The sequence below is a fragment of the Emys orbicularis genome, chromosome 5, assembly GCF_028017835.1.
Source record: "Emys orbicularis isolate rEmyOrb1 chromosome 5, rEmyOrb1.hap1, whole genome shotgun sequence".
Lineage (NCBI taxonomy): Eukaryota > Metazoa > Chordata > Testudines > Emydidae > Emys > Emys orbicularis.
The window spans coordinates 66,775,873-66,797,244 of record NC_088687.1 but is presented as its reverse complement, the minus strand read 5'-3'; positions in this window follow the sequence as shown (position 1 = coordinate 66,797,244).

Sequence of the window (21,372 nt, the reverse complement as noted above, 5' to 3'; positions counted from 1 at the left end):
GAGCAGAACAAGAGGCAATGGATTCAAACTACAGCATAGCAGATTTAGTTTAAATCTCAGGAAAAAATTCCTAACTATAAGAACAGAAGGACAATAGAACAGACTGCCCAGGGAGGTTATGGAATCTTCTTCAGAAGGAGGCTGAATAGCCATCTGTCTTGGATGGTTTAGACACAACAAATCCCACATCTTGGCTGGGGGTTAGACTAGATTATCCTTATGGTCCCTTCTAACCCTATGATCTCTGCTTCTGCTCAGAACTAGATAATTCTGGAAAAAAAGTAAATTCCATATGCCATTAGATAAAATTTATGGATTGACCTAGTCAGTTACTGCAGATGCATGACCACTGAAATCAATGACAACATTCACATGAACTTGAATGGTTGCAGGACTGAGGGATGGAAATTTGGCCCTTTAAAATTTAAGGAAGTAAGGAGGCAAAAAAAAAAGCCAAGTTAAAGAAAAAATATGCTACTTAACATATTAGTAGCTTTTTATTATGCGCCAAATTCTCCCCATCAATGTACACATGCAACTCTTAGTGTCTATTTTTGAAGTACTTATTTATATTTCAAATGACACTGGGGCTAAAGGAAGCCCTATATTATGGAGTTAACTAGTCTAAGGATGATCATCTCCTTTAAACTTGGCATTCAAAGCATTAAGAGAAACTTTGCCATTACTGGTGGAAGTGAATAAAGTGCCTTTGTGCAATCCAAATCCATGTAGGAATCTCAAAAATGTATATACCCCAGATGTGTTAGCCGAGCTAAGAGCCATCTTTTGGTCATCTGCATAATTTATATTCATTTAAATGTAATACATTTGAAAACTAAATTAAATTTAATTAAATATGACAGGTGTGAAAAATCCCATTAAGTACCCAAAATCTATAAAGTGTTGAGTTCCTCTGCAAGACATTGAGAGCCCTCAATTCTCACTGAACTCAGTGACAATTGAAAGTGCTCAGCACCTGTATGATGAGCCCTATGTTTTATACTGTAAGGACAACTATTGCACACTGTTTCTGTCAATTGCTAGTTTCCTCTACTGGTCCTCATTTCTATCCACCTTCATGTGCCTGCTCTCAAAGACAGGAGAGAGCTACAGATAGTCACAGTAATTTCACAGCTAAGTAAAGCTGCAAACAGATTTGCACCTCAAAAGAACAACTTTGGCTTATATGCAAAATTTAATATTCTCAATTTAACATCAGAGTTTTCTTAAAGGAGGATATGACAAATGCTGTACAGTTTTTCAAAAGTCCCTTGATTATTTTATGTTAAAAGTCTGAAACCAATCCCAAACTAATTTAGCTAATAGTGAAAGTGCAGGGGAAGTATGATGCAATTTTTAATATAAATTCTGGTTATAAATTTCCTTGTTGTTTTAACATTAATAAATAATTTGTTAATAAATACTATCCAATCATTTCCCCCTCTTTGGACTAGTTTACAAAGGTTTCCATTTTATTTCCCAATACTGAGCAAAGATGTTGACTCGCACAGTTCAAAAAAGTAATAATCCTATTTATTTATTTATTTATTTTTATTGCTAAAGATATTAAGACAGGATATCTTAGTCTAATTCTGTTTTCACACCAGTTTTGCCTCGTGCGACTATGGCCTGCAACAGAGTTACTCCTGATTTACACTGCTGAAAGAGACAAATCAGGCCCAATTTTCTTAGGAGCATGTCGGCTCCCACCCTTTATTCCTCACCGATGACATAGCCTGTGCTGTGACATCACAGTTGCATCCATAGCACCTAATTTCCTCACAATCAGTCTGGCTTTATATAATATTTTCTGTATTCTTCTCTCATCCTTTATTACTAAGAATTACTTTTAAACAGATTGTTCTTCTCAGTTTTCCAGAAAGAAAATTAGTTCTAGCAAAAAGAAAACAAAAAATTTAGCAACACACAGTAAACAACAATGATCCTAGGACATAATTAACACCAGTCGAAATATTAAATAACAATGTTTCTGTTCATTAGTAACAAATGGGCTTGTTAATTGACCTGACTTTTAAATAACATTGGTAGAAAGGTGGTGATAAAAAATTCAAAGATGATATGACTTACAAGAGTAGCCTACATAAAATCTAATACTTAATAGAGTCCTTGAACTCCAAAGAGTGAATAATGTGACAAGGTCAAGAATGGATTTATGAACAACGAGGATAAGTATCCAAAAGGAGAAATATTTTCTTCATTGGATTCTTATTTATCTCTGTCAATGACCATCAGAAAAGGACTCCTTGCTCCTGTGAAGTGACTAAAGACTTGGGGTGAAATCTTTACTCAATGAAGTCAATGGAGTTTGCCATTGACTTCAATGGAGTTAATATTTCAATCTCGTGTCTCCCTTCATTTTAAGCTATCAGGTTTTTTATTACTGCCTTTTTTTATTTTTAACCTTTGTTTTCTTTGATCTCAAGCCAGAGGACCAAATTTTGCTCTCACTAGCTCCAGGCATAAATCCATTGAATTCAAGTGCTTTTTATGGATTTACACCAAAGTAACAGAGCAGAACTTGGCCCCTGGCATTCTATGGGAACATAAAGGTTTGAAGTTATTTCCAAGCACAGATTAACTTGATGGTATTGTACCTTTCAGATGTGCTTCAGTGTAAATCCTGCTTTAATGAATTTCAAACCATTACACATCCAGAAATTCTGAACTCTTTCTGGTAAATGCCAATTACAAGACACTCCTGACTTCATTGTTGTTTTCCTGTCCTGGAAACTTAACAAGTCTGTTCTGCAAACTGTCTCTTATACTGAGATTTCTGTCCCTTCCCTTACCCTCTTTTGTTTTTCCTTCTTTCACAGGAGACGTTCCTTCAACATGTTCACTTTAAACATGGCTCTGCTTTTACCATTGTGTTTCCCACAGCAATTTATTGTCATTCTAGAAATGTGGCCAAGGATGGATTTTGCTTTTCTTTCATAAGTGTCTCTTTTTCAGATCTCAGATCAGTTCAAACTACTCAGAAGATCCTTTGTTGTGAAAGAGAGTCTCAAGACCACAATTGAAAAATCAAATTTAGCAGTAAATATGAATGGTCGATCAGTTAAAAAAACCACCTAACACAAGGACAAATATTGTGGGTTTAGTACTAGATTGTGGCTTTTCCAGAAGCTCTGTATATTGGGCAACATGTAGATGCACCACCCTAGGAGCACTGCAAGGAGGGAACTGCACATTAAAGATGCTCAGTTTCCTAAATGCTTCCCTCCTTGCTCTGTGGGGAGAGGTCTATATCAGCAGGAAATTAGGACACCTCCCTTGTTAGCTCAGTTTTACTAGTCAGTATGATGTAGAGTGGGAGGCTCCAGCCACGCCCCACCTACTCCTCACTCACCTAGTCAAGCTCTGGTTAGCACATATAGGAGCATAGCAGGCAAGGGATAATCTAGCCTTAATCAATTAATGTTTATGAAGCTTTTAACAATCCTGAATCTAGTATGTAGCATTATATTTAATATACCAACAACAATGATCTACTAATGTTATTATGTATTATGTCTAACACAGGACCCAGTTTTGTCACCATAACTCATGTTAAGTTGTTACTTGTTAACTCCACAAGTAGTCCTACTGACATCAAAAGGACTATTCAGAGTAAAGCTCTACTTAGTGTGAGGCCATGTCTGTATCGATGCAGCTGCACCACTGTAAGATCTCCTGTGTAGCTGCTCTATGTTGGCAGGAGAGAGCTCTCTCTTCAGCATAATTAAACCACCCACAACAAGCGGTGGGGATGATGAACCAGAGGGGGAAAGTCCGAGTGTCTAGCAGTTAAGAATTTAGGATCAAGAGATTTGGGGAGACTTGGGACTGGAAGGGCTCTTGGTGTCACTCTCCAAGAAGTAACTAGGCTAGTGGAAGCTAAGGTGAGATGTTATGCTTGTGGGCAGGCTACTGGCATCAGGGCTCTGAGCCATAGCAGCACAGTGTTAAGGCACCCAAAGTTACAAGGCACTCTTTACTGGTCATAGTCCCCTAAAAAGAAATCCCACCTCCACCTGCCTGAGCTCCCCCTCCCATGCTCACACAAGAATTGGATTTGTAGCATGTTTTGCAGATCAGCAGATTTGGACTATTTGTACCCGAGTGCTGGGAAGGAAGAGGGAGGCACACAGTGCTCTATCACCTAGTTGTTACATAATAGGAACATGACATGAGTTGTTAAAGATTTGGTTCAAGATGAAAAACTGTTGTAGGGAAAATGAACAAACATTTCAGTTGGCCTACATCATCATCATCAAATGCACATATTCTATGAAAGACTGTTGCGCCAGCCAAAGTGACTATGCTTAATGACATTGCATCAAGCATCTTAGGGTATGTCTATACTTACCCGCTGGTTCGGCGGCAAGCAATCAATCTTCTGGGATCGATTTATCGCATCTTGTCTAGACGCGATAAATCGATCCCGGAAGTGCTCGCTGTCGACGCCGGTAATCCTGCTCCGCGAGAGGAGTAGGTGGAATCAACGGGGGAGCCTGCCTGCCGTGTGTGGACCCGTGGTAAGTACCTTTAAGTTCGAACTAAGATACTTCGACTTCAGCTACGTTATTCACGTAGCTGAAGTTGCGTATCTTAGTTCGAACTGGGGGCTTAGTGTGGACCAGCCCTTAGAGTGAAGTTCCCAGATGTGGCTCAATCCTGCAGATACACAAATCTCCATGGTGGCACTGTGAACGACACCAGGTAGGGTCAAGACACCCTTTTGTGTGTTGTGATGGAGACTTTGAGAGCACAGTGTGCTGGGGTGTTTTTGTCCTTCCATGCAACATGGCCAAAGAGAACATAACAATGCTGTTGAATGTAATGAGTGCTTGGAGGAACGCCAGAGCTCTCTGGGATTATGACATTTTGCACAAAGTCAAAGCACTTTATGCTCAGGATTTGGCATTGACAGCACATAGAGGGTCCAGACTTCAGACCTGTATAACAATATAGGTATTACAGAGATTTGATAGATCCTGAACTTTGTTTCTACACAGAGATGTTTTTGCATCCATAAGCAAGACATGGGCTTCAGGCAGGAGGCAGCAAGACCCATTCATCAGAGGACATCTGGTTTGCTGTGACCATTTGAACTCTGCTTTGAGCCTAGGTATATAAACTCATCAACACTCTCCATGGTGTTCAACTCCATCTGTACCAGGGATTCTGGTGGCCCATGTCTGAGATTCTGGACCTTGGTCTTCTGTCATGAGACATTCAACCCCACTGTGTGGGCAGCATTGTGGAAACCTTGAAGGATCAGGCTGAAATTCTCTGGCTTCCCCACAAGCAAGGCAGTATTGTCAGAACAGTTGTGGTCAGTAAACACTTCTTGACCAACCTTGATTGTGATGTCTGGAATGGCAAGTCCTAATATCCAGCTGATAACTCAACAGAACAGTGGCCTACCCTTGATTATACAGTTGAAACTCAAGGGGAAAAAAACAGCTGAGAAATTATTTTGGTTGCATGTACTTATTTCATCAAGAGGTAACATCTGAACCAAAAAAACTCCTTGAAATTGGCACCCCAAATAAGGCAGCATAAAAGGAAGTGAAGTTGTAGACTGACTCATGCACTAAAGTGTGTCTCACAGGAGGGCTCCTGGAATACTGAGCAGCACCGTTTGAACTCAGCTGTTGTAAAAGTGTCTAGAACTAAAGTCTGTACAAGGTCAGGCTGTCGAAAAAGAAAAAAAAGTCTGATAAAAAGATGAGCTGCAACAAGAGCAGCTTACCCACACACAAAAACAAATAAAAAAGAACACTGGCCCAAAGAGTAACAGCATGTCAAGACTTGGGTGTGTCAGAAGCTCATCACTCTATGAGTTTACAGTACTAGTGATAGGTCATATCATGTATGCTTCACAGAACTTCCCCCCCTGTATTTATCACATGACAATATGTAGTGTACATGGTCCTAGAGCTTCAGTCCAGGGTTCTGTGTAAAGCCAGCTGGGAATTTTTTGACAGAAAATTTCAGTTTCTACATAACTTTTGTCAGAAATATTTCTTAGGTCTGGGATGGAATTTCTGGCAAGAAAGAGCCCATCCCAGAAGAGTCTGGTGGTTAGGGCACCTGAGATGTGGGAGATCTAGTTTCAAGTCCTTGCTCTGCTGATGAAGAATAAAAACAAATCTCGAAAAATTGAATTTTTTCACAAAACAGAATTCTTGTTTTCCAGTCCTCAATATGGGTTTCTCCAAGGATAAATAATAAAAGCATGCATATTTTTACTTTAGATCCTCCAATAGCATGAAATAAAAATTGATCACAAATTATTAGAGACACAAGGTGGGTGAGGTAATATCTTTTTTGGACCAACTTCTGTTGGTGAGAGAGACAAATGCTCTTCTTCCAAAATCCCATGATGTGTCAAATGAAGGCACCCTGTCTTGGTTCCCCTCTTGGTTCTCAAATCAATTCACACATCCCCAGGAGATTGAGTATAATGTTTCCCCACTTGGGGCTAATTTAGTAAGACCTTAGAGAGCAATCAGAGTTCCTTTGCCCCTTTCAGACTCAAACCTTGAAGAGGAGCTCTGTGTAAGCTCAAAAGCTTGTCTCCCTCACCAACAGAAATTGGTCCAATAAAAGATATTACCTCATCCACCTTGTCTCTCCAATATCCTGGGACTGACACGACTACAGCAACACTACATATCACAATTTGTGTCCTATTTGGAAAATGGCCACTGTGTACTGGACACAAAGATTTACTGCACAGATTCTGGGTTAGAGCCTCAGTTTATGTAAAGCAGCATAGTTCTGTTGACCTCTGATTGACATCAAAAGAGCTATTTTATTCCAGCTGAGGATCTGGCCCTCTGTTTATTGACTGAATGCGGGGTGTGTTCTGAGCAAGGGAGCAAAAAAAAAAAAAAAAACCCAACTGTTAATCAAAAATCAGTAGAACAAGAGAGACATGGTAACAAGTAAATGAATAATTTCCCTTAAACTTCATGTTGAATAGGTTGGGGTATTTTCCTCATTTCAGAATCAGTCTGTATTAAATCAGATAATTTGTAGGATGTCCCTGATGTACAGTACATTACAGTAACAGCTATAAAAGAATCTCATATTCCTTATTCCATAGTGATTACAATTTGAATAATCAGGAGCATATACCTCTAGTAGTTAACATTCATGCTTGAATATCATTTAAGCAAAATTGATGAGTTTTGGCTAAATTAAGGACAAACCTGGTTATGTTAAAAGTCTATCCCAGGAGGCTTACTAGGTTATAATCAAACCAAAAAAGGAAAAATCTTGATTTCAGAAGCTGCATTGTAAGAATTCAAAAAAATCATTCTTGTGTGTCATTTATTTTCAATACTAACCAAAGACTCCTCTTTCAGAAAGTTTTCCATCAAATGTCAGATCTGTACTTTTATTAAAATCAGACAAAAATATAACTGAATATAACTCATTTTAATGAGGAATTAAGGTCAATAAAGGATATTACACTTCCAATATTAACTGGAAAATTAGTAAGATTATTCAAAAAAGTGAGCCTTGCTAATAATGAGAATTTATTGTTTATACATTGCTTGAACATCTCAGTCACCATTTTGATATGCAAGGAGCTGTATGAGCTACACTGGCCAAGTTGGTGAAGCTTATTCCTGAATTGAAGAGTAAAATTCTTAATTACAGCAAACCTGCTGGGAGTGGCATCTGTGCTGCCACATGATGCCTGTGCTCACAAGTGTCATGTGTTCTTCCCTCAGTGCTGATTACAAATGAAATTGCTTTGGGTCACAGCAGAATAGATGGAGCCATTCCTCAGTAATCAGAAGTTCAGATTACCAAAGGGTATACAAAGAAGCTGTCCATCTTTTCATCATCTTTAGCCCTGTTGTAGGCTGAAGTCCCAAAGCAATGCCCCATGATGTGGCAATGCAGACACTCTGTTTTGGTTCCCCTCTTGGTTCTCAATCAATTCACACATCCCCAGGAGATTTAACATCATTAATGTTCCCCCACTTGGGCTAATTTAGAAAACAGAGTTCCTTTGTTCCTTTCAAACTCAAACCTTTAAGTCCTCAAGTCTTCAAATTTACCCTTGTTTCAGGTCCTCTGGCTCTGGCTCTGGCTCTCTCTCTCAGCTCCCTATGTGCAGGAAACTTCGGCCAGTTCCACTCTGAATACTTGGCTTCTCTGGGAAAACTTTCCCCCAGGTTTCTCCTGAGCCTAGTCTCTAGGCTCAAACTCCTTCTGGCGTTGGACAGGGACTCCACAGGCCTTCTTCTTGGGATTGTGCATGAATCCAGGCAAGCTTCCCCAGCTCACCATAATCCTGGCTTTACCTTAGTAGAGCCTTCATACAGGACTTTTCTAACTCTAGGCTCAACTTAACTAAGTGTCACTTACAGGTAGTCACGTGAGTCAGGCACTTGGCCCCCATTCACAGTCTTCCTCTCTTTCTTCTTGTGTTTTCTGGCTTCCATTCAAGGGCGGTATTGGGTAAGCATTCTTTTTCCATTCTCAGCAAATGACACAGCAACTGATACAGCACATGACACAGCCTTCTTTTGTAGAATTGTGAGAGGATGCCTTGTCCAGTAATTTTTCTGACTTCTTCATTTGTCTTCCTATCTCTATATGTTATTCCCAATATTCTTCTCAGACATTTGTGGTGAAAAGCATCCAGCTTTCGTGTATCTTTCTTAGTAAGTTGCCATGTCTCACTGCTGTATGTTGTGATGGCGATAACAATTGCTTTGTACACATTCAGTTTTGGCTTGAGGGAGATGTTTTTGAGTTGCCAGATGTTTTGGGGTCTTCCAAATGCAGCGTTTGCTTTCCCGATTGTTGTTCTTATTTCTTCAGAATTAGTATCATCTAGGCTGATGGTACTTCCAAGATGTGTAAAATTGTCCACCTTCTCCAGTTTCTCTTCAATTTTTATTTCTGTCCCAATAGTCCCAATTAATATGACTTCACATTTCTTTGCATTGTATCTCAAACCTATCTTCTCTATTACTTCTTTTACTTGGTTTGTGCATTTTTGTAGTCCATTGGCATCTTCATTGATAAGAGTGATGTTGTCAGCAAAGTCTAGATGAAATAGCCTTGAATTGTTTCATTTTAGGCCATATGTATCACTGTCACATTGTTTTAATCCATAGTAGATGACTAGCATGAACAAAAAAGGAGACAGGACACACCCCTCAAACTACCTGTTTATAAACGGGCCACGCCTTAGAACACTGTTGGCTGGAACCAGACTCCCACTGCCCTTAAAGGGGACTGAGGACCCTTGAAGAAACCTGTATACACCTTGCAGCCATTAGAAGATCAGATATCAGTGCAAAGGTCTTTGGTTGATGCAGATTCTCAACTTCTTCCAATAAGCTTCATCCTAAGGCCAGATGTACACTACAGACCTATACATCACTCAGTGGTGTGAAAAATCCACATCCAGAGCAACATACATTATACCATCCTAACCCCCCATCTCCCGCATGTAGACAGCACTATGTCTCCCATCAACATAGCTACTGCCTCTCAGGGAGGTGGATTAACTACCCTGACAGAAAAAGCTCTCCTGTCAGCATAATAGCGTCTTCACTAAAGGACTACAGGGGCACAGCTGCATTTGTGCAGCTGCATCACAGTAGCACTGTAATTAAAGACAAACCTTTATTCAGAATTAAAGTAGATTTAATGTGATTTAGTGTCCACACAAGGGTTTAATGTCAATTTAGCTAATCCACTTTAAAAGTTAATTCAGATTGAGTGTTCCCATGTAGACAAGCCCTAAGGATATGTCTACACTAAAAATGCTACAGCAACACAGCTGCAGCTGTGCCACTGTAGCGTAGATACTTACTATACCGATGGAAGGGGTTCTTCCATTGTTGTCCTAAATCCACCTCTCTGAGAGACAGTAGTTAGGTTGATGGAAAACTTCTTCCATAGACCTAGCGGCATCTACCCTGGACCTTAGGTTAGCTTAATTACATTGCATAGGGCATGAACATTTTCACAGCCCTGAGAGATGTAGTTAAGTCAACCAAACTTTGTAGAGAAGACCAGCTCTAAGTAACAAGCAGTGAGTACACTCTGTCAAACTGGAAACTGATATAATCTCTATGACTTCTGGTTGACTCCTCAACCATACTAACATTGTGTTAGTCTTGTTTGGATTGAGCCTCAGACAGCTATCCCTGATGCAAGCCCCAACCTCATTCAAACACTGAATAAATTGTTGAACTTCACTAGCTGTTTCAGTAGCAATAGATCTGGATGTCATCCATAGAGCTGGGTGAATTTTTTGAGGAAAAATGCAGTTTTGGTTGATCCAAAACTATTTGTGTCCAACACACTGAATACTTTTCACCTTACTGAACCACTTTTATTTTTCATGTGTGACAAAACAAACCATTCATGTCAACATTATGGCCAGAGGAGGAGATAGTGCTTCTGCTCACCTTATACCATTTAGCCTAGTAATTAGGCATTCATCTGGGATATGAAAGTCAGGTTCAAATTCCCCCCTTTTCCTGGTGTGGAGAAGGGATTTGAATTTGGGTGTCCTCTGTGGCAGGAGGGTGCCCTAGCCACTGGGCTATTCCGGTGAGGGTCTTTCTCAATCTCTCCAGTTGAAGCTGTTCCACTCTGTCAATAAACAGTCATTGGAACAGGACTTGAACTTGGTTCTCCCATATGCTATGCAAAGGTCCAAACCACCAGACTATATAGAATCATTTTCTCTGGACCAAGAACTATTCATTCCCATTCATAGTGGCAATCCATAGCCATTCACAATAGCTAGTTCAAATCCCTTCTCCACATCCAGAAGAAGAGAGATTGAAACCAGGTCTCCCACATCCTAGGTGAGTGCCCTAACCATTGGGCTAAAAGTTATAGGGAGGGAGACAGCACTACCACCACCTCCTCCTCCTTCCGCTTTCCTATAGTTAAAATGCCTGAAATCCAAAGAAAATATTTGGAGTAGAATCAAACTGAACACTTTACTCAACCCAACTTGAAATGCTTTCTGACTTTTTGATTTGCTGAAAATTTTGAAAAAACAATTGTTTTCAATTCAACCCAGAAAACCCTCTTTTTTTTTAATTGCTAACAAACCGAAAAAAGCCATTATTTGCTATCTCTAGTCATCAATACGCTGAAGGCACTGTAATCTATACATCCTGACTTAGCCTCTTAACAGTTTCAAAATGCAATGAGCACAGGGAGAATAGTTGTACCCTATGAGAGAGCCCCCTCCCCTCCCCTCCCCCCCCCCCCCCCCACTATCTGGGATTTCTCCAAAATAAAGCATTGGAGCCACTCAAGAACTACCACTTGCAGACATGTCACCAAAACCTCATGCAACCTCAAAACCTTTGCAGTTTATGTACAACACACAAAGAAATACCCTTTGATAATACCAAGAACTGTAAGAGTGAAGCAGGACTGCCTTTAGGACAAAATTTTCTACCTGGCATACAGCCTAAGTAAAATGGCTAAGTACTGGGGAACTCAATGGTTAAAGGGGGTTTAGGAATCCTTCGCTCACACAGGCCCCAGAGCAGCAGCAGGTCTACTCCAGCTTAGTGATTAGAATACTGTCTGGTGCGCAGTCTTAGTAACGTCCCCAATGGGGTGGAAGTGTAGGAAAGGGATGAAGGCCCCATATTAGAAGCCAACTATACACAGAGAATTGAAGTGTCTTAGATACTGTTTGAGGCCAAGTTAAGAACTGTAGCATTGCTGTAGGAAAGGGATATGTTTCTCCAGGTATCACTGAGATGGTTCTGGCTTCCTGCATCTCAGGGCCAGCCTCAGCCCAGACATGAATTAGAGCTGTTTCCAGGCAGCTCTAACTTTTGTCACTGATGCAGGGCTGCTAATGGGCTCCATGCCAGTGAAGGATTGCCACGGCAAAACAGCCCCTCTCCCATTCACCTCCTTCTGTCCCCAACATGCTTCCTATATCAGGAAAGTGAGTGACAGAAACACGGTGCCTGGATGTAACACTGATACCCTATACTAGGGAAATTCTCTGCTGGGCATTTGCAACTAGATTATGCCTCCTTTATGCTACCTGTTACAGCCATTCTGTGAGCTCTGCTTGGAAACCAACATGTGAAGCTGATGATTTTACTAATTCATGATTCGTATCTCATCTACACTTTTTGGAGAAGTTGATTGACAAGGTTGCAAGCTCTGTCAGTTTCTTGAGGCCTCAGATATCTGTGACCCAAAACAATCTAGGAGTGTGTGTCTGCGTGTGGACACACACACACACACAGGCCTGAATATGGAGGGGAAAAGACACTGGTGGCATTAGTTGATATCTCCTCCTGGCAATGGATAAGGATAAAGTAACCATGCTGATTCTACAAGAACTCTCAGCCACTTTTGATACCGTGAACCACAAGACTTTGCTGAGGTGTCCGTGGAACATAGAAGAAATGGCTCGTGTGTGGCTCTGTTTTGAGCTTACTGAGAGAACCCCAAGAATAGTGGTGAACAATTGCCCATCTGCTCAAGGCTCTCTTGTGTGAGATACTAATGGGGTCCCTTTTGTCACCACTCTTCACTGTGTATGTGAGGCTGTTAGGAAGGCTGTGATGTGTTAAATATGCTAATGAGACCCAACTCCGCATCACCATTATGTCTGACCCAATTTTTAAAATTAGAATAATAATAATAATATTTTCTTGTAACCATCCTTCATTTGTTTTGTTGGTTTTAAATTATAAACTCTTTTGAGCAGGGACATTCTATTATGATGTGTATGTACAGCACCTAGTACAACAAGGTCCTAATCTTGGTCGGAGCCTATAAACATGACTGTAAAACAAATCGTAAATAATAATGATAATGAATTCACAACCTCCACATCATGTAGGCTCACTGTAATTCCCTTTCTCCTGCTGCAACTTACCCCTTCCACCCACCCCCAACAACTTGAAAACAGAACTGAGTTGGCCTTTATATCCCAGTGAAATTTTGTCCAATCGAATCTGAGTGCACCAAATCATAATCTCACCAAGCGACAACTGGCCTTAAAGCTGTAATGTGCTTCAGATTTCAATACTGACAATTCAAAACAATCAAGTTTTGCTGTGGTTCCTTTTGTTTAGTTTTTAAACAGTCAAGGAAGTTGCAATGTGCAGCACAACCAAGAGAAAATACAAATTCAGCAAAAATCCTATCATGCTATCAACAAGAACTTTCCTGCTATCAGCAAGAACTTTCCTGCACACTCCAAATTAAAACAGCCTTGAGATTTAAATATGTTCTCCTGTGCTGATTACCATCAGCTTCCTTAGACGTTAGATGAAAAGAACCATAGTGCAATTATTACCCCAGGATCGGGAACAGGCAAAGTGAAACAAAGCCGTTTTAAAGGAAGAATAAGCGTTAGTATCACAATAGCCAACCAATCTCAGCTTTCCATCTGTTAACCATTGTTGAACAATTAAACAAAACCGGCTGAGTTCATCAAAGAAAGAAGTACTTCACTGCTACATCGACCTCCGGATCACTGTGAATCTAATCACAACAGGAAAACGAAAGAATGATTTAATGAATTAGTAGGAAAAGGGACAACTGTTTGCTCATTTTTTATATCTGTAGTGGCATGTAAATCTGAATAAAATACAATAGAATCTTGGTGTTAGCCTAAGAATTGGAAGCATAGTGTGTACACAGAGTCAGATTTAATTGTTAATGGTTTAGATAATTACTGTATATACTTGTTCATAAGCCAAATTTTTTTAGTAAAAAAGGGAAGCACCAGAGAAGGGGGTCGGCTTATGAACGGGTATAGAGAGGGAGAGGTGGGACACAGCCCCTCCCCCCAACGGAGGGAGCAAGGAGAGGCAGCACAGCCAGCAGCGCCAGAAGGGAAGAGGCGGGGCCAGTCTCTCCGCTTCTGGCCACACTGCTCTCCCCCCAGCCTCCAAAGCAGCTGCAGCTCCGGGGCTGGCAGGCTGCAGCCGTGCCGCTCAGCCCTGCCCCCCAGAGCAGGCTTTGGCCATGCTGCCCGGCCCGCCAGAGCAGGCTGGGGCCGTGCCGCCCGGCGCAGCCCGCTGGAACATGCTGCGGCCGCGCCGCCCGGTCTGACCCACCGGAGCAGGCTGCAGCCGTGCTGCCCAGCCTGCCGGAGCAGCTCCAGCCAGGCCAGAGACATCCTCCCCTGGCCCTCCCCAAATAAGGTGGGAAGGGATGGGATGGGGAGAGTGTGGGGGTCCTGGCTAGGGGTTGGGTCATGTGGGGGGTGGTCATAGGGGTTACTCCCCTGACACCCAGCTTCTCCCCCCCAAAAAAACATTTCCCCACCAGTTGCTGTCCCGGCCCGTCACGGTAAGAAGCTGGCGCACCAGGACACTTTGTTTACTTAGGTTTACCTCCGTGCCTGTGGACGCTCGAGGTAAACAAACCATCTCGGCCCGCCAGCGGCTTATCCTGATGGCTCGGGAGCCAAAGTTTGCTGACCCCAGAATTATAGCGTCAGCTTATCCATCTTGGGAGGGTCGGCTTATAAACGAACCAGTTTATGATCGAGTATATATGGTACATACAAAATAAGCAGCAGCAAATATGACTGCATTATCAAGTATATGTCACCATGATTGGCATGCTACTCTAGATATAGAATAATCTAATTTACTGTAACTATAAAATTGGATTATATTCATGCTAGTTCCCCTGTCGGGCTATATAGTATGATGTTTATTATTATTTCCTTGTTAGTTCCAAAATATAGCTCTCTCCTTTATACAGAGAGTCTGATTTATTCATCTTTTGAAAAAACATTGGTGGGGGGAATATCTATTTCTGGAAAGTTTCAGACAAAGTTTTAACCTCTGACAAATAGCTGTTAATATTGCATGAGGTTTCATAGTCCCATCTAGTGGTCAGAAAATAACGCCACTGCATGGAAAAGACATATACAGTACATCAGCAATAGTCCCAACAGAAATGGCAGATTTATTATCTGTTTAAACACAACGGTCATATCATTATTTCCAATGCTAGCTCAAGGCCCACTAGGATCTTGGCAAACATCAACCTAAACATTCTATGTTAAGCATCAGTCATATGCTGGGCATGCCCGTTCCCAGTAGTAACTCTCTAGAAACTGATGCATTCCTTCTCAACACTGGACTCAGCTAAGGAACACTATTATTGATTTTATTTTGTAGCTGACTTTGCTTCTTGAGAATATTTTCTTGTAGTAAATACCATTCTGTAATTGTATTCTGTAAAGTGCCAGGTGAAAGTAGCAGCATAAACAGAACTTTACAGATATTGTGGGACATATTAAGATTGATATAGTCTTAAAACCAAACAAGATAATTCTATTTTCCTCTCCTAAAGCAACATCTGTCTCTGACTCCACTGCATAGAGTTTTGAGACCGGCTGATTCCTGCTGTTAGAATGGGTGGTTTCTTCCACATGGGTATGTGCTTTTATTGCCAAGATAAATAGTACTTAAAATTATTTAAGCTATTCAATGTTTCAACATTCAAAATTTGCTAAAAAAAAACCAGGAAAATGTTAACACATTATTAATGTGGAAAAATAACTCTCAGAAACTCCCATTTCAATAAGCTAATGTTACATATTACTTCCTAACAGCATGTACACAAAGTGATTGGCTGCCAAGCCATAGCATGGCTTCCCTGTGGGAAACAAGAACATTGATTTTAATCATTTTAGGCTAGACTTTTACTTTACACATGGTGCTAAAAGCAGGAGATGGTGCATAAACTGCATCACCTCAGAAGTAAGACTACTAGGTGGCTTGATTCAGCAACACACTTCTGAGTCACAGTTACTCAGTTACCTATACTAGCAGCAAATTACAATGTGCCCTGCACCAGCTCAACTGCACTGGCCAGTAAATAGAGAGTAGAGCTAAGGCTGCACCCATTCCCTGCCTATTCATGCTCGTTTTCTGCTCACCTGTTCTGAGGACAGAGTGCTCACTCACTCCTGCATACCCAAACCCGAGGTCCTAGTAATCCACTCCCTCTTATTCACTTTGTGTGGGTGTATGGTCCAAGTCACAATCTAACCAGTTGTTAAAAGTCTAATTCAATTACTTTTGTAATGTAACTGTTTCCTTCACAACTTTCAGCACAAGGTGTTTCTTTGAACCATGAAAATGCAGCATGAACATCAGTTCTTTTTGAAAATTATATTTATTTCATATTACACTATGAATTTGCTCAGTGAGTAAGAGAACAGGGAAACGTTAAATGCATAGCATACACTGCAAAATAAAAAAGAGTGGTATATTCTACCTTAGAGACCTCTACCACCTTCCTAAGTGCCAGCTCATCTTGATCTCACACTCAAGGCATCTGGCTTGAAGGTTGTGCCCAGGAGACAAGCCTGTTCTCTATTCCAGTCAAAACTGAATGCAAATATTTCATGCACTGACAACATGCAGAGGCTCTTTAACATAAGAACATAAATATGGGCAAATGGAGTCAGACCAATGGTCCATCTAGCCCAATATCCTGTCTTCTGACAGTGGCCAGTGCCAGATGCTTCAGAGGGAATGACCAGAACAAGGCAACCATCAAGTCATTCATCCCATATTGTCCAGTCCCAGTTTCTGGCAGCCAGAGGTTTAGGGACACCCAGAGCATGGGTTGCATCCCTGAACATCTTGGCTAAAAGCCACTGATGGACCTATCCTCCATGAACTTATCTAATTTTTTTTTCAACCCAGTTATGTTTCTGGCCTTCACAACTTCCCCTATGCGATGCCTCTGTATCCAGTTACAGTAAGTCCTAAATAAAATAAAAGACCCACAGCACAGTCGCAACGGCCCACGTCAGCTGACTTGGGCTTGTGGGGCTCAGGCTGTGGGGCTAAAAATTGCTGTGTAGACATTTGGGCTCGGGCTGGAGCCCTGAGTCTGGGACCCTCCCCCTTCACTGGTTCCCAGAACTGAGACCAAATATCTACAAAGCAATTTTACAACTCCACAGCCTGAGCCCCACGAGCTCAAGTCAACTGACCCAGGCTAGCCACGGGTGTTTAACTGCTGCATAGACATACCCTTACAGACTAGAATACTTACTTTTTGGAAATACATTACTTATTAGGTAATAGCTTTTAAAAATGCTGTCTCTTATTTAGATATTCCGCATCAAAACTTAATTGAAAGATTAAAGTAGTAGAAGATATGAATAAAAGCTGCAGAATGCACATTAAGTTTTAATACACTCTAGATTCATCAAAGACTTAGAACTGACATGCATAACTGAAATTACATTTAGGTCAGGGAGATTACTCTATTATTATATTGGCTAGCCAAATTGTATCGAGTCAGAGAGACTAGCGTCTGAAGTTACATTACACAAGAATCACAAATTTATTCTACAACCCCCTCATTTATTTAGCTTCCTCTGACATATCAAAGCAAACTTGACTGAGATTTTTATTCAGCTGTATTCAGAATACAAATGTAATTTTTTAAAAAGAAAGATAATCTGCCTGGGAAAAAATACTCTGGTACATTGCACAGAATAAAGAAACCCAGAATGTCTGCTCGTAAAAACATACTGGTAATGACCTATATTAGTTGCAGACAAATGCTGGAATGTATATTACAGAACATTAAAACCTGACATACATGTCAAGAGTTGAGTCAAGGACTCTTTATCTGTATTGAACTAACTAGTGAGCATAGTTTCACTATAAGATGGACACATCAATGAGATATATTGAGCTTTTGGGGTTACATGTTGGAGTGGGATGTATTTTTCACCTTCTTGTGAATAAATCATGTCCGTAAAGTAGTAGTATGGCTTCTTTGGAAGTGTGATTTAACATCTCTGATGCTGGATGCATTATTTTTAAAGGCCACTGCTTTACTTTACCTGTGCCTTGCCAATTAATATAGCGATTGAATATATCAATAAGTGTACTACTGGGGTCTTCTCTTCTTTTTTCTGGAAAGAGATGTTCTCAGTGACACATGCACCAGCAAGAGTGTATTGAACTATTGCTATTGTTGATAGAACCAGCACCTTGGCTCTGCAAAGCCCATGACCACAGACTTTCCCAAACACACCCTCCTTGTGGTCTTAACTGAACTGCTCATGCAATAGCACTCGATAGCTGTGTTTACACTATGGAGTTCTACCAAAAACATTTCCAGCAGCCGTAACACTGGATGAATATTGATCAATGTTAGCACTGGTAAGACACATTGTGTATACATCACACTGATGGCTTCCAGCATTTTTACCAGCTTGTTAGTTATACCCACTGGAAAGCAGGCTTGATTGACGTGGTAAACATAGATCTGTCCACAGGAGCCTTGGTTACATTCCTGTTGCACCACAGATTGAAAACTGGTTGGAATTTTTCTATAAAATTCCTTGGAGTAGTCAAGAACAGTTTTACAGAAACAGCTCTCATTGAGTAAAATACTGTCATGAGTTCCATGTGACCAAGAAAGTGATGATTCCAGCAGTCCTTGTTGGGAGTGAAAATGAGTGAATACACACATGGGATAATTATTATTATTCTGCTTTTATTTACAGTTTGTACAAGCCATGTACAGGAATATAATCTTGAACAGGAATATCAAATAAAAACAGCAAAGCATGGTTTACAGCCCTCTGAGCTTTAGAGTGCAGCTGTGTCTCATTATAAAGTCAGATTTTTTTCTGTACTATTTTAGCACATCATTGTTTTTACCCCATCCACTAGACAATCATTTGTGTTAGCACCATATGCTATATTTGTCCATCAATGTTAGGTACAGGCGCCAATGAAAACCACCCTTTAAACTGATAATATTGTCTTGCCTTTAGTCTGCCTACATCATGCAGCTCAAAAAAAGTACTCATTCTAAGCATCAGTTAGCACGGATAGGTTTTTCAGAACCAAGTCATCTAACCTTGCTGGAACAAATCTAATTGTCATTGATGCCGACAACAGTGTCAGCAGCCAGAACCCCAATTATGTTAGGATTCCTAACTTTGCTATCTGCTGAACCAGTGTTGTTAACAATGGGAACATGTTCAAAAAGTTTTTCTGGTGATTTCTGCTCAATAAATAATAGCAATTCCTTAGGATTTAAAGGAACTTCTACCCTTGAGACAAAAAGTGATGAAAGCGTTCCATCAGATGAATCAACAGCATTGATTGCCCAAATTCCTCACTTCAGCAACCACTACTGGGCTGGAATGGTCTGTAGTGGATGTTAACCCTTTCAAATGGATTTTTTCTGACCACTTCCAATGGAAGTTTTTTATAAGAAGTTTGTCTGTTTCACCCTATATCTTAGCCACAGTGTTAATTTATGACCCATGAACTTCCACAGCTAACATGGCTATTTCAGTTTTGGTCCTCTTTAACTTGCAGGTGGGCTGATTTAGCTGAATGAACTCTAACTCCTCAGAAAGGCAAACATATCCTCTGTGCGTCTATTATACTAATCTTCCCTGCTATACTTCTTTGATTCTCCTCTTCTCTTACCTCCCCGTACATCTCCCATGCCATTTTCTGTGTTTTCTACTCCCTCCTCCTCCTTCCCATTCTCTCCCCCGACTTATTTGTCCCATGCCCTTCCTATTCTTAATCCACTAATTCCTCCCTATTTCTCCAATTTGCTTACTATTTTTTGTCTCCCTTCCCTGCCGCCATTTTCCACCCAAACTTCAACTGCTCTGGTAGCTCTGTGGTAAAGCGGAAAAAAAACCGTACAAGATTCTTGCTCTCTAAAAAAATGTTGACATCCTCACATAGCTAACAGAGGAGGATGAAAAAAAAGGCACCTGCATCAGACTGTACCATGTACATGCAGCCCAGTTCTAATTAAGGCATAATTTACCTGATAACCCAAAACAACTCCTTTGGAGCGATTGTGGTTCCTTGAGTAAGTACATCTTCAATTTGCATACTAATCTTGAGAACTCATAGTAATTACCCAATAGACTTTAATGGCTCCTTCCCAGCTGTTACGTTCTATCATTCACTGTAAATCTGCCTTTTGGCAGTTTTTAAACATGAATTTTTGACCTAAAAGACAATGAAGATTCTTGAGCAGTTGTTTATAAGTTACTATGTAAATCATTCTAAGTGCACATGTTTTTGAACTCACTGTAATAGCTCCATCAAAATGACTGTGGTCTGTAGTGCTAATCAGTCTACTGGGTTTAACACGCACATTGTATGCACTACAAATTGTTATTTATGATCTCAGAAATCAAAATAAAGTAGCCTTTATAAATAAAATTATCTTTGGAGCTACATCCTCATATGCTATGTTCTTTTGGAACTAGTTTATGATTGTTTTTTTTACTAAGTTGTAAACCATGGATAACTAGGATTGATAATGGAACTATCAAGCAAAGAGAGACAGACTTGTGATTAAGGCCCTGTAGGAGAACTCTAGCATTGTGGTATCCATTCTTGGTTCTGCTATAAACATCTTGTGTGACCTTGGACAAGTCACTTAGACAAATGAGATGCAGAGGGACTATCTGTAAAATATGAGTACTAATACTTCCTTTCTTATGCCATGCCTGTCTTGTTTATTTAGATTGTAAACTCTTGTGGCAAGGACAGTCTCTTACTACATATATACACAAGGGGGACCTGATCTTGTTTGGGGGCACTTAGAACTACTATAATACAAATAAAGAATAATAATATAAATGCTGACACATCTATCCTGTTGTTCAATTTGTCCATTTAAATTGCTAAACTTTTTCTAAAGTGGCAGTTTATATAGGAAAAGTTAAGCCCATACACGGTATAAAAATTACTAACAAAAAAAAACCATCAGTTCTCTAAGGCTCAAATCCTTTTATTTAATTCAATTATAATTGAAACTGTGAACATAACTAGGATTAAATGAATACCAGGATTAAATGAATAAAAAAATATCCATTTATCGATGTTCTTTGAAATCTCACACACACACACACACACACACACACACACAGGCAAGCTCCCCCATCCTGAGTATAAATTTGGCAGTTGTGTAACGAGCAGCAAATGTCTCCAGAAATCATTAAGGTACTGAAGAGTTCACATTCTAGCAATCTAATTCTGATCTCACACCAGTATAAATCAGAAGAAACTCCACTGAAGTAAATGGAATTAACACCAGCGTAAGAGGTCGGAATTGGGATGTTGGTACCCTTGCTTTGGTAGCTCACACACAATGACCTGAGCTCTGGGATCTGTCAAACCATGCTATTTTTAGGTGGGAAAAATTGGAATAGATGCACATACCTAACTATGGTAGTAAATACCTTGAGACAGAATGTCCCTGGCCCTAGTATGGGTTTCAGAGTGCAAGGAGACTCCCCTTTTGAGTATCCTGCAGGATGGCTAGGCAAATCACTGT